The 11,847-nt window shown below is 44.6% G+C and overlaps 1 long non-coding RNA gene across 1 annotated transcript; it reads left to right on the top strand.

Annotated features, from left to right (window-relative positions):
- Positions 1 to 3,247: 3,247 nt before the first annotated feature.
- Positions 3,248 to 11,847, top strand: LOC309854017. Its single transcript, XR_014306060.1, has 5 exons — positions 3,248 to 3,463; positions 4,001 to 4,199; positions 6,982 to 7,135; positions 9,166 to 9,338; positions 11,698 to 11,847. It is a non-coding gene; the product is annotated as an uncharacterized lncRNA (long non-coding RNA).

The raw sequence follows: 11,847 nt of genomic DNA, 5'->3' as shown, positions 1-11,847 counted from the left end.
GCAGCCAGCAAATGTCCCTGGGACATTTGTGGTGAAGGGAGGAGCTATCCTGCCGTAGATTACATTTCCCAGCATGCCGTGGGTTGAGGTTCGACCTATCACATGCCCTAAAAGTTTATGTTATTTTCTGGAGTTTCAGGGTACAGTTCTCCAGGGTGTGTGTGTGTAGGCTTCCCTACACTGACTAGCTGGGGTCTAAGAATTCGACTCCATTCAACTCAGTTCTGATGTTATCTACCCAGAGATGAGTTTCCATAGGAAAGGGACTCAGTCCCACAAGACTGCTCTCAACTTCAGAGGCCAATCGCTACCCCAGATTGGTAGCTGTACTTCTCACTGACCCACGGCAGACTGGAGTTTCCAAAGATTCCCCTTTCAACTCAAGATGTCAATTACAAGTCCAGGTTGTTACCTGTATTTCTGACCAACTGCCCAGGCTTAAATTAACTTGCTAGCATGGCTCCCAGAACTCAGAGAAACATTTTACTTACTAATTCAGGAACCTCCAAGACAGGAAAGGAGCACAGAACAAGGTTTGCAGGGAAAGGGCACACGGCTCCCAGAATCTGCATGTGTTCACCAACCTAGAAGCTACCCAAACCCTGTCTTTTTTATAGAAGCTTCTTTAAATCGGTGTGGTTGATTAAATCATGGGCCCCTGGGCCATTGGTGAATGATTCAGTCCTCAGGCCCTCTTCTCTCTGGGGGAGGTCAGTGGATGGGACTGAAAATTCCAATCCCTTAATCCACAGGTTGTGGGGGGCAACCACCCCATCTTTACGTACATTCCAAAGAACCTCATTAACACGACAAAAGACACCTTTATCACTCTCAACACAGGAAAAATCCAAGGGTTTGGAAGCTATTAGCTAGGAACTATGGTGAAGAATAAACATACATAAGAAATATATATATTTGATCATTCAGGTGACCAAATATATTTCCTATAAATCACAGTATCACAAGTGTGAAACAAACAAACAAAAAGTATTACTTTTAACATTAATAATAATTTTAAAATCTAGTCGTGTTTGGGAGAAAAGAGTCTTGAGCTTATTTTCCCTAATTTGGATATGCATGATAGGAACCCATAAAACAAGTCAGGATTTACAGGCTAGCAGGAATAAAGTCAAGAAGCTTTCCACAGAGCCTAGTATTAAATCCATCACGTGTACAAATCTGGTGGGGGGGGAGATTTCAAATCCTGCAGCCTGAAGATTCTCAGATCAAAGGACCTGACTGATCTCTAGGAGATTAAAGGCCGTCTGATCCGCAGATAAAGCACTCACCTCCTAGATGAGAGATTTATAAAAACAATGTCGGGCTCCTTTTATTGATTGACTGATTGATTGATCGATTGATCGATTTTGTATAGCTAAGTCTCTATTTTTTTGGTAAGGCCATGTATTCCTTCTTTTTTTCACATTTTCAAGAAGGAAGTAGCGAACCCCACCGTGTGCCGTACTAGACTGGGTGTAAGAGATGCAATAGGGAATGAGTTTAGCCCTTTCTCTCAAAGAGCTTATAGGTTCTGAACTTGCATGGGAGAGTTAACAGGCAATTACAAAAGAAAAGAGAGACAAAGAGAGACAGAGAGACGCGTTCCAATTGGATGACTGGAAAACACACAGGAAGGATACCACACCAAGTCCTAGGGGGTAAAGTAGAGATGGTGAAATCCCTGCAACTATTCCATTTCGTCCCGCCTACATTTCCCAGCATCCTGTGCAGTAAGGAGAGAGTCACGTGTCTAGTGCTGACCAATGGGCTGTGAACGGGACTAACATACGTCACTTCTTGAGGCCAACAGGAGGAATTTTGCCTCCCTTCTTTGCCTCAGAGTTTGGAGACCGTTGTTGGCCGCACCCGCGGTGAGGCGGGAGATGGAAGGTCAAGCTGACGGAGACCGGCCTGCAAGAGTGCGGGAGCAGGGCCCCGAACAGGGGAAACAGCCTCTGCAAGCTTCGGAGAAGTCGACTTTGAGTGAAAAGGATCCTTTTTAAATTTTTTTTAATTTTTATTATTAATTTAAACTTGGAGTTCTAGAAATTTCCCCACATGCATTTATTTCTTCACATTCATGGACAAAATTTCTTGTTGTTGTTTTTTTTAAGATTTTATTTATTTATTTGACACAGAGAGATCACAAATAGGCAGAGAGAGAAGGGGAAGCAGGATCCCCGCTGAGCAGAGAGCCGGATCCGGGACTCGATCTCAGGACTCTTGAGATCATGACCTGAGCCGAAGGCAGAGGCTTCATCCACTGAGCCACCCAGGCGCCCTTGAGGACAAAATTTCTACCTTTTAATTTGAATCTTCTCCGTTTATTATTCTGCATGTTCTCCTTTAAGCAGCTAATGATCGGGAAATAAACCCGAGAGGGTCCAGCCTAGCTGCTGTTTAAACAGACATTGGAATGCAACACTCTGCGAAAGAGACGCGGTCTCGGAGCTCTCTTGGAAGTCTTCACTTTGGTGTGTTGGCTCTGCTAAATGTCCGCTTCTGCAGAATAAGCCCTTTTCTTTACTTTCAACTTTGCTGGAAATGGTCTGCTTTAAATCACGTAGCAATATTGGCTGCTTCAACCCATCCATGCCGCCGCCCCCCCCCCCCCCCCCCGCCCCGCCGCCCAGCTCACCTCCCTTAATGTATCACGACAAAATCCTCTCCAGAATCCCACCAGCATTCACCCAAAGGTCTTCCTGCAAGAAGCCCATGGATCCCTGGCCCACAAATCATCAGTTTAAGGAGACATAAGGTGGGGCTTTAATCTGGGGCCAGGATCAGCGGAGTTTCCAATTAATTTTTATTTTTTTACTGAGAGACTCTTTCCATAAGAAGCAATTGCAGGCAGTGATGAGTGGAAGGCGAGGGGAAGTCTGTTTACAGCAGGTACACGGGCAGGAATTCAAGTCCCAGTTCTCAAGAAAAATATTTTCAACCCCAATTGCCAGAGCAAAGGGAGCCTTCTCATCATCTGCTACACCAATAAAAAAGAAAAGTGAAGCAGGGGGCTCTGGGCTGCCATTTGGAGCTCAAATAATACACAGGATAAAGCAGCAGAGAAACGGGGATATTCTGCAGTTCTAAAAGAAGTTGATGAAAAGAACAATTTAGCCAAGCGGTATGAGAGAGAGGGCACAAGCATTACGGTGAGATGGACCTGACCTCACAAAGTGGGTCCCCTCTGACCTCAGTCTCCTCTTCGGTAAAATAGGGTACCATCACCTATCTTGCATTGTTTTGTTTTGTTTTGTTTTAAAGATTTTATTTATATATTTATTTGTGAGCACACAAGCAGGGGGAGCAGACGGCAGAGAGTGATGCAGGGTCCCCGCTGAGCAGGGAGCCCAATCTGGCATTCGATCCCAGGACCCTGAGATCATGACCTGAGCAGAAAGCAGACTCTTAACCCAAGGAGCCACCCAGACGCCCCTCCTATCTTGCATTGTTGTCCAGAAAGGTAAGACAGATAACATCTCAGTGTGAAGCTGCTACGAGGCAGCTTCTAGAAGCTGCACAGACATTAGCTCATTTAATCCTCACTTTAATACTGTGAAGCAGGTGCAGTTGATACCCCTATTTTGCAGATGGGAAAGTTTTTTGTTTTTGTTTTAATATTTTATCCATTTATTTGACAGAGATCACCAGTAGGCAGAGAGAGAGAGGAGGAAGCAGGCTCCCCCCTGAGCAGAGAGCCCGATGCAGGGCTCGATCCCAGGACCCCGAGATCATGACCTGAGCTGAAGGCAGAGGCTTTAACCCACTGAGCCACCCAGGTGCCCCACAGATGGGAAAGTTTAGCAGAGAAGTCCAGGGGCTTGTCAGAGACCACAGGAGTGTGGGTGGGATTCAAACACATTCAGTCTGGCTCCCAAGTTCATGCTGTTAGTTGTGTAGCATGTAGTTAAGCGTTCAAATGAACAGAAGTAATGTAGTGTTAAGTCACAGGGAGGTCAGTAGGGAACCTTTATAAAGCCCCACGTTAAATGTTTTATAGGCATCTCATCCAGTCTTCACAATAACCTGGTCACGGAATGATCATTACCGATGAGGAGGAGCATAAGCAGAGGCTCAGAGGTGTGAAAAGGTGTGGGGCAGATACTTGGAGACAGCCTTCTTCTTCGAGGACAGCTTTGGGGTATCTGCTAAAATCTTTGCTGCCAGGACCTTTCAAAGCTTCAGCCATGAGTGCTCTGGTAAGTAAACTGTTTCTTAGCGAGAAGGAGGGAACTGTGTGAATAACAAAGGGCTTCACCCTACCCCTGAGCTTTCCAACCCCGTTTCCTGGGGGTTTTCAGTGTTTGAGCATTGATAAGATGGCCTGTTTTAGCCTTCCAGTAAACCACTTCTCTTGAACTAGCTGGAGTTTTTAATTCTAGCCACTAAATGATCTCTGTCTAGGTTATAGCATAATTGCTGCCCATGAGTAGGTCCCCATTTCAAAGACATGGTTGACCACAAATGCTTTAGATCCAACCATTCTACACTTGCTGATGGAAGAGTTACTGTTTACGGTGTAGACCCCAAAGGATTGAAAACGGGTCTTCAAACACATTCAGGTACATGTTCATTGATAGCCGCACTGTTTCCGATAGCTGAAAGGTGGGTACTGCCCAAATGTCCATCAACAGAGGAATGGAAAAACAGAATGTGATATTTGCATATCATGGAATATTATTTAGATCTAAAAAAATAAAATTCTGATAGAAGCTGTAACAGGTACAAACCTTGAACCCATGCCCAGGGAAAGATGCCAGATACACAAGGCGATAAATTGTATAATTTAATTTTTATATGAAATTTCCAGAACAGGCAAATCCATAGAGACAGAAAGGAGAATGGAGGTTGCCAGGAGCTGAAGGGAGGGGGTAATGGGGAGTGTCTGCTAACGAGTACGGAGTTTCCTTTTTGAGTGATGGAAATGTTTGGAACTAGGAAGAGAGTTAGTGGTTGCACAACACTGTGAATATGATAAATGATACTGAACTGTTTACCTGTAAGCGATTAACTTTATATTATATGAATTTAGCCTTAAAACATTTTTTTTAAGTTATTGGTTTTGTTTTTAAGATTTTATTTATTTATTTGACAGACAGAGATCCCAAGTAGGCAAAGAGGCAAGCAGAGAGAGAGGGGGAAGCAGCCTCCCTGCTGAGCAGAGAGCCCGATGCGGGGCTCGATCCTTGGACCCTGAGATCATGACCTGAGCCAAAGGCAGAGGCTTAACACACTGAGCCACCCAGGCGCCCTGAAATTTATTGTTTATGCAGACCGTACAATCCAACAGTTCCACTGCTGGATACATTTCCTTGAAACAAAATAAAGGCATAACGTTGCTCATTGAAATACTGCTTATAATAGTTTTAAAAAAAATGGGAAAAGAAAAATGCTGGTCATGGCAGGGACAGCTAAATGTGGTTCAGTCATACAATGGTTAAAATTGCACACAGCCATCAAAAATAATGAACCAGATCTGTTATCACATGGAGCAATCTCGAAAACATATTGAGTGAGAAAAGCACGTTGCAGAACCCTACACACACCGTCATTCATAAAACTATGTAAAACCCATTCAAGTGTATGTTGATGTGTTAGCTACAAGTTTTTTTAAAAATGTCCATCACGAGCATTTACACTAATTTCATGGAAATGGTTGCCTCTTAGGAACAAAGAGGGAAATGAGGAAGATGGAGATGTCCTAGTTTGGGTTCTTCTGCAAACAGAGTCTAAAATAAGGAGTTTCGGGGCACCTGGGTGGCTCAGTGGGTTAAAGCCTCTGCCTTCGGCTCAGGTCATGATCCCAGTGTCCTGGGATCGAGCCCCACATCGGGCTCTCTGCTCTGCGGAGAGTCTGCTTCCTCCTCTCTCTGCCTGCCTGCCTGCTTGTGATCTCTCTCTCTCTGTCAAATAAGTAAACAAAATCTTTTTAATAAATAAATTAATTTAATTAAATTAAATAAGGAGTTTCTTGGAGTGGCAATGGCAGGACGTGGGGAAAGAAAGACAGGAAGGGAAGAAAAGCCTGTAAGGCATGTATTCATCAGAGGGTTCCTGCTGCGGGCACACAGTCTCATTGGGATCCTCTGAAAAGTCACAAGGGTGTATGCCCCAGAATTGATACACCAAGAGACAAGGAATATGAGATACTTTTTTTTCCTAATTTCCATCTCTCATTGTTTGAGGGATGGCCTCTGGGCTTTGCTTCTCTGAGCCTTTTTGGATTGCCTTGCAGGCAGAAAGCAAGTTTCCTTGCCACTGAAGGCAGCTCTCCTCCAGGGAAGCTGAGAGATGCAGGCTTTTGAGTTTCATGCCAGCAGGATGCATGGAAACTGTCCACTGTAGCAGCAAGTGGACTCCGACTGGCCATGGGGGTGCCGCAGAGCACATTCACCATATATGGCTCAGGGGGAAAACTTCACGCACCACACTTTGTTTATCCATTCATCTGTTGATGGACCATTGGGTGGATTCCACATTTTGGCTATTGTGAATAATGCTGCTGTGAACATCGGCATACAGCTATCTGTTTGGGTCCCTGTTTTCCGTTCTTTGGAGTATACACCTACGAATGGAAATTGCTGGATCATAAGGTAACTTCATGCTTAATTGTTTGAGGAACCACCGTACTGTTTTCCACGGTGACTGCGCCATTTTCCATTCCCACCAGCCGTGCACAAGGGTTCCAAATTCTCTGCCTCCTTTTCTTCATAATAGCCATCCTGACAGGTGTGAAATCGCATTTCCTTGTTGTTTGGATTGCAACAAGGAATGTCGACGACGTCCATTATCCTTTATGGGTTATTTCTGCATCTTTCTCTGAGAAATATATATCCAAGCTTTCTGTATTTAAGACTTTTCAAAATAAAAATGTTTAAGTTTTCACCAGCCCGTGGCTTGAATTAAACTGCCACCTTTTTCAGGAAGGCTCCTTTCCCGATATTTCTGACAATCAGAGTTTCACTCATCTTCATCTCTCAGCAAATTTCAGGCCCAAGTGTATCATTCGTTCCGTTGGTCAGCAAGTTCCCTTGAGAGCACTTCTACAAAGCTTCTTTCCAACCTCTGAAGTGACAGGCAAATCCAGCTTTGGGCAGAGGTCCAAGAAGTCACACTCCAGGAGGCAGGAGCTAAGGTAAAATCAAGTTGTCATCAGTTGTCAGCTTGTCCTTCATTCTGGTCTAAAAAGACGTTGGGGATTTGGGCTTTTTTTCTCTGGTTTTACATAGAAAAATCATCTTTTCTCACGCCCTAATCGCAGAACAAGGAGTTGAAAACACAAAGTTTCCAAAAAAAAGGAGAGAGTATTCCCTCCCCAAGTGGGCGGGGGCATAAATTTTAGTTTATATCCAATCTCAAGTCCTATGAAAGATTATCAAAGTTTATAGTAGAACTATTCTCCCCACTAGAGTTTGTAGCTAACCAGATTTTCACTCTGTTGACATGTCTATTGTCTCACATTCTATGGGAATAATGAGCTTCATTCAATAGCTTCTAGTGTTTCCCTGCCCTAGTTGTAAGTTCTTTCTATTCTTTTTCCCCAAGCCACTGGCTTTCTTCCAGGCACATTCTATATCTATATCGCATTCAGTTGGAGGCAACTCCATGGGCTTGGATCTAGGGCTTGGAGATCAGACCATCAGGGGGCACTGCCCAGGGTTAGAACCTGGCCTTTGGTCCCTTAATATTATTTTGTTGTTTTTGACCCTGCTGTTGCTGCTGACCTCTCTGAATATCATTTTCTTTGTATGTCTTAACAAAAGCAATTGTATTACTAAAAATAGCCAAAATACTGACTTTATCTGGCTTAAACAATAAAGGTATTTTACTATATTTCATTTAGGGGTGGCTGGGTGGCTCAGTGGGTTTGGCGACTGCCTTCAGCTCAGGTCATGATCCTGGAGTCCCAGGACTGAGTCTCGGATCAGGCTCCTAGCTCCATGGGGAGTCCGCTTCTCCCTCTGACCTTCTCCCCTCTCATGCTCTTTCTCACTCTCTCTCTCAAATAAACAAACATATATATATACACACACATGTGTGTGTATATATATATAATTTAACAGGAAGTTTAGAGGTCAAGTAGGCTTCAGGCTGATGGATTCAGCCACTCAATGATGTCATTAGGGACCTAGATTGTTCCCATTATCACTGTTCCACCAGCCAACCATCAATGTCATCCTAAAGCCAGTTTCCTTCTAATTGTAAGAAAGCTATCAGCCCCAGGCTACACTGTACCAACCCTACAGAAGGCAGCAAGCTTTCGGGCCATTTGGGTCATGGTGGGGTATTCTTCCTTATACCAGTGGCACTCACGTGGGTGACATAATCCCTCCTGGGTCAGGAACAGTATCCAGAGGGGTGCTGAGCCCTAATTGTGTTAAGCCCAGTTCTGGAACCAAACACTGCCAAGAGGGTTGGATTTCTCATAAATGGCCTCGACTGTACAGCCCCCAGGAAGGAAAGGACCTGCTGAGTAGGGGATGGGAGAATAACTGAAAAAAAATGCAGAATTTTATTAGGAAGGAGAAAGAGAACAGTGAACACTGAAAAAAACATGGTGGCGACCACTGCGCTACACCTCGGACTTCTTTTAAGAAAACATAAATATATATAACTTCTTGAAGTTTCTAGTTAGGTTATACATAAGAGCACGTAAGTATGAAAATAGTGTGATACGTATTACAATGATACATAAGTTGTATAAGTATAAGCCTGGCATAGAGCTGTTGCTCCATAGCTGGTAGTTTTTGTGATTATCTAATAATTATCAGCACCTCGTAAAGGTTTTTATTAAAGATTTTATTTATTTATTTGTCAGAGATAGCATGAGCACAAGCAGGGGGAGTGGCAGGCAGAGGGAGAAGCAGGATCCTCACTGAGCAGGGAGGCCAGTGTAAGACTCGATCCCAGGACCCTGGGATCACGACCTGAGCCAAAGGTAGATGCTTAATCTACTGAGCCACCCAGGTGTCTCATTAACAGCATATCTAAAATTCTTGTAAGACTAAGCTGCTTTAAGACAGAAACTACTAACCTGATCTTTAATTTTCATAATAAAGGGTCAAGATTCCACCTGCTTTCTGGCATGCGATCATACAATAAATACCCTGTCAGGTAATAATAGATCTTCCCTCCATCCATTTGATCATGTATTCCTGCTTTCAGGCTCTTAAGACAGTACAGAAAGTGAAGTAGGAGAAACACAGCAAAACTGGAGGTCCTCTGGGCATGCCTGGCACCTGAGGAGCTAGGCTTTCTGAAGCAGTGACTGATAGACAGGAGTGTGGCTTAAGGGGAAAAACCAGCCACTCTGGCACCAAGTCTTCACTACAACTCAGGTAAGACCCAGAACTCCCTGCTGGACTTGGGAGGGGGAAGGTGTTGGCTTGGGGGAACACAGGGTATTTGTATGGCCTGCAGTCATCAAAGTGGGGAAGACTTGTGGTCTTACCCTCAAGGGCAGCCCGACCCTCAATTAAACAAGGTTTCAGCTAAGAATCCACCAGCAGGAGAGAGATTCAATCAAGGGATGGGAAGCATGAGAGAAACCAAACCCCACCCCAGGCAGACACCTGTCTGCTTCTGCACCCCCCGCCCCCAATCCTGGCTGCACTAGAAACAGCAGAACAGCCTCCCGCAGAGCTAAGGCCAGAGCACAGGCTCCATATGAGCCACAGTCCCAAAGAAATGTGCAATGCAGTGAGTTAATACAAAGTGCTTCAATCCACGGGAACGGGAACGGAAGGCTGAAGCCAGCTGGGATGGGCAAGCTTTCTGGTTCCTTCCCCACCCTGCTTCTCATCTCCTCTTGGTCTTGAACATCAGTCCTCTGTCGAGGATCCAGGCAAAAATCCTTGGCAAACTCAATAATATTAACGCATTTGGAATAAAATTTCCGCATCTTGTTAGCATAGCGATATGAAGCAAATACAGATGAGAGCAGTGGCTTTCTGCTCCTGTGGTGGGCCAAAGAGCCCTCTCTCCAGCCAACCCAGTTCCTAGTGCAGGCACTGGAGTGCCATCTTATGGTGCGGAATAAAAAGGACACTGCTGTCTGAGCTAGGAGAATCCTGGGGAGAGTTCCACAGTCATGCTGTATGCACATCTGCCTGCTGTCCCAAAGGAGAAGAGAGAAGTAATCACTGCGGTCCATATCTTCTCTCTAAAAAAATCCCACCACAGCTTCTTCACCCAGAGTCCCAGGAACTCCTCTTGTAGGAAAGGTTGGCTATCTTAGAAGACCTTCCTTCTTGTGTACTCAGCAAGTTTGTGTCTTGGGAACATAATCAGTGATTTGACCAAGAATCGAAGGGATTTTCTTTTTTCCAAATAAAGCTTTACAAGTCAAGCTTTGGGGGATCCTGAACTACTTCTGCCCAGACAGATGGCGCCTCCCTGGGTAATGGCGGGAGCATGTGACTGTGGAAACAGGTCTGGCGGGCAGAATCTCAGGGAACTTTCCTAACTTTACTGCGCTTGCCATATTACGGTATTACATACTTCCAGGTCATCAGAATCACCTTCTGCACAATCTTGTGGAGCCCTTTACTCCCTTCACAACATGGTCCCAAATCTGTCCCAGGCTCAGGCCTCTCTTATTCTGTACCAACCAACGTCAGCAGCAGAGGCTGTCATCTGGAGCGCTGGGGAGCCTGCTGAGGGATACGGGTGACCTGCTCGAAGCTGTACCTGGTGCATAGTAAGAACTAAGAGGGGTTGGCTAGTGTCCCTTCTGTTATTAGCATTATACAAAATTCGGTTCTTATCTTCAGAGATCCCAAACTGTGCAATATCTGGATACATAAAAATCTGTACCACCAGCCTCGACATTTGAAATTTCAAGAATCAACATTTATTAATGCCAGTCATTTTTTTCTGTTGGAATTATCCTCAACCGAGGACATTTATGGCCTCCCATGGGCACCGGTAGTGTCTGGAGTTATATTTGGTCGTCAGAAGTAGGGGGAGAAGTGCTACCAGCATTAAGTAGGTTGAGACCAGGATGCTGCTAACATTCCACAATGCACAGGGCTGTACCCTCCTCTCCAAAGAGTATCCAACCCAAAAGGTCAGTAATGTCAAGTTTGAGAAGCCCTGCTTTTATCCTTTTGTACATGTTATCTCCTTTAATGTTCTCAACACTCCTATAAGGTAGGCATTATTATGACCCCATTCTGCAGATGAAGGAACTAAGGTGTAACAAAGTTCTATGACTCATTCAGACTACAGCCTCCAGGCCAAACTTGGCCCCCTGCTTGGTTTTGTAAAGTTTTATTGGAACCACCTTGTTTGTTGTTTCAATAACAAAATAAAACATCCAGTAAAGTTTTATTGGAACCATTAGAGCCATCTTGTTCATTTCTATATTATCTATGACTGATCTCATGCTCTAATAGCAGTGTCAAGTAGTTGCAACAGAGATGGTCTGCCCTGTAAAGGCTGAGTATTTACCATTCGGCTCTGTATAGAAAGCATTTCCAGCCTCTGCTCTTGAAGAACACACACAACTGGCTAAATAGTTTGAGATGCCCATTGCCAACATTTGTCCTTTGTTTACACCCCGGATGAGAAGGTTTACCCCAGGCCTAACTGAACATCCTTCTGCCCCTCAGAACCTCTTCAACACAGACAAATTCAGGATAGAGATCAGGAGCCTCATTCAGCCTAAATATTGTGTTCTGCCCTTTGTGCCCACAGATAACATAGTCTGGCCATCAGTAGAATCTGGGCTATGGACCATGGGATAGCCCCGAACCATTCCAACTTCCTTCTACAGGACTCCCCTTCCTGTATCTCAAACAGGTGATGTCCTAGTCACCAACGTCACCAGGAATTCACATTGATTGA

Source organism: Mustela nivalis, assembly GCF_964662115.1.
Source record: "Mustela nivalis genome assembly, chromosome: 19".
Classification (NCBI taxonomy): Eukaryota; Metazoa; Chordata; class Mammalia; order Carnivora; family Mustelidae; genus Mustela; species Mustela nivalis.
The sequence above is the reverse complement of the archived record's forward strand: the minus strand, read 5'-3'. Positions and strand labels throughout refer to the sequence as shown.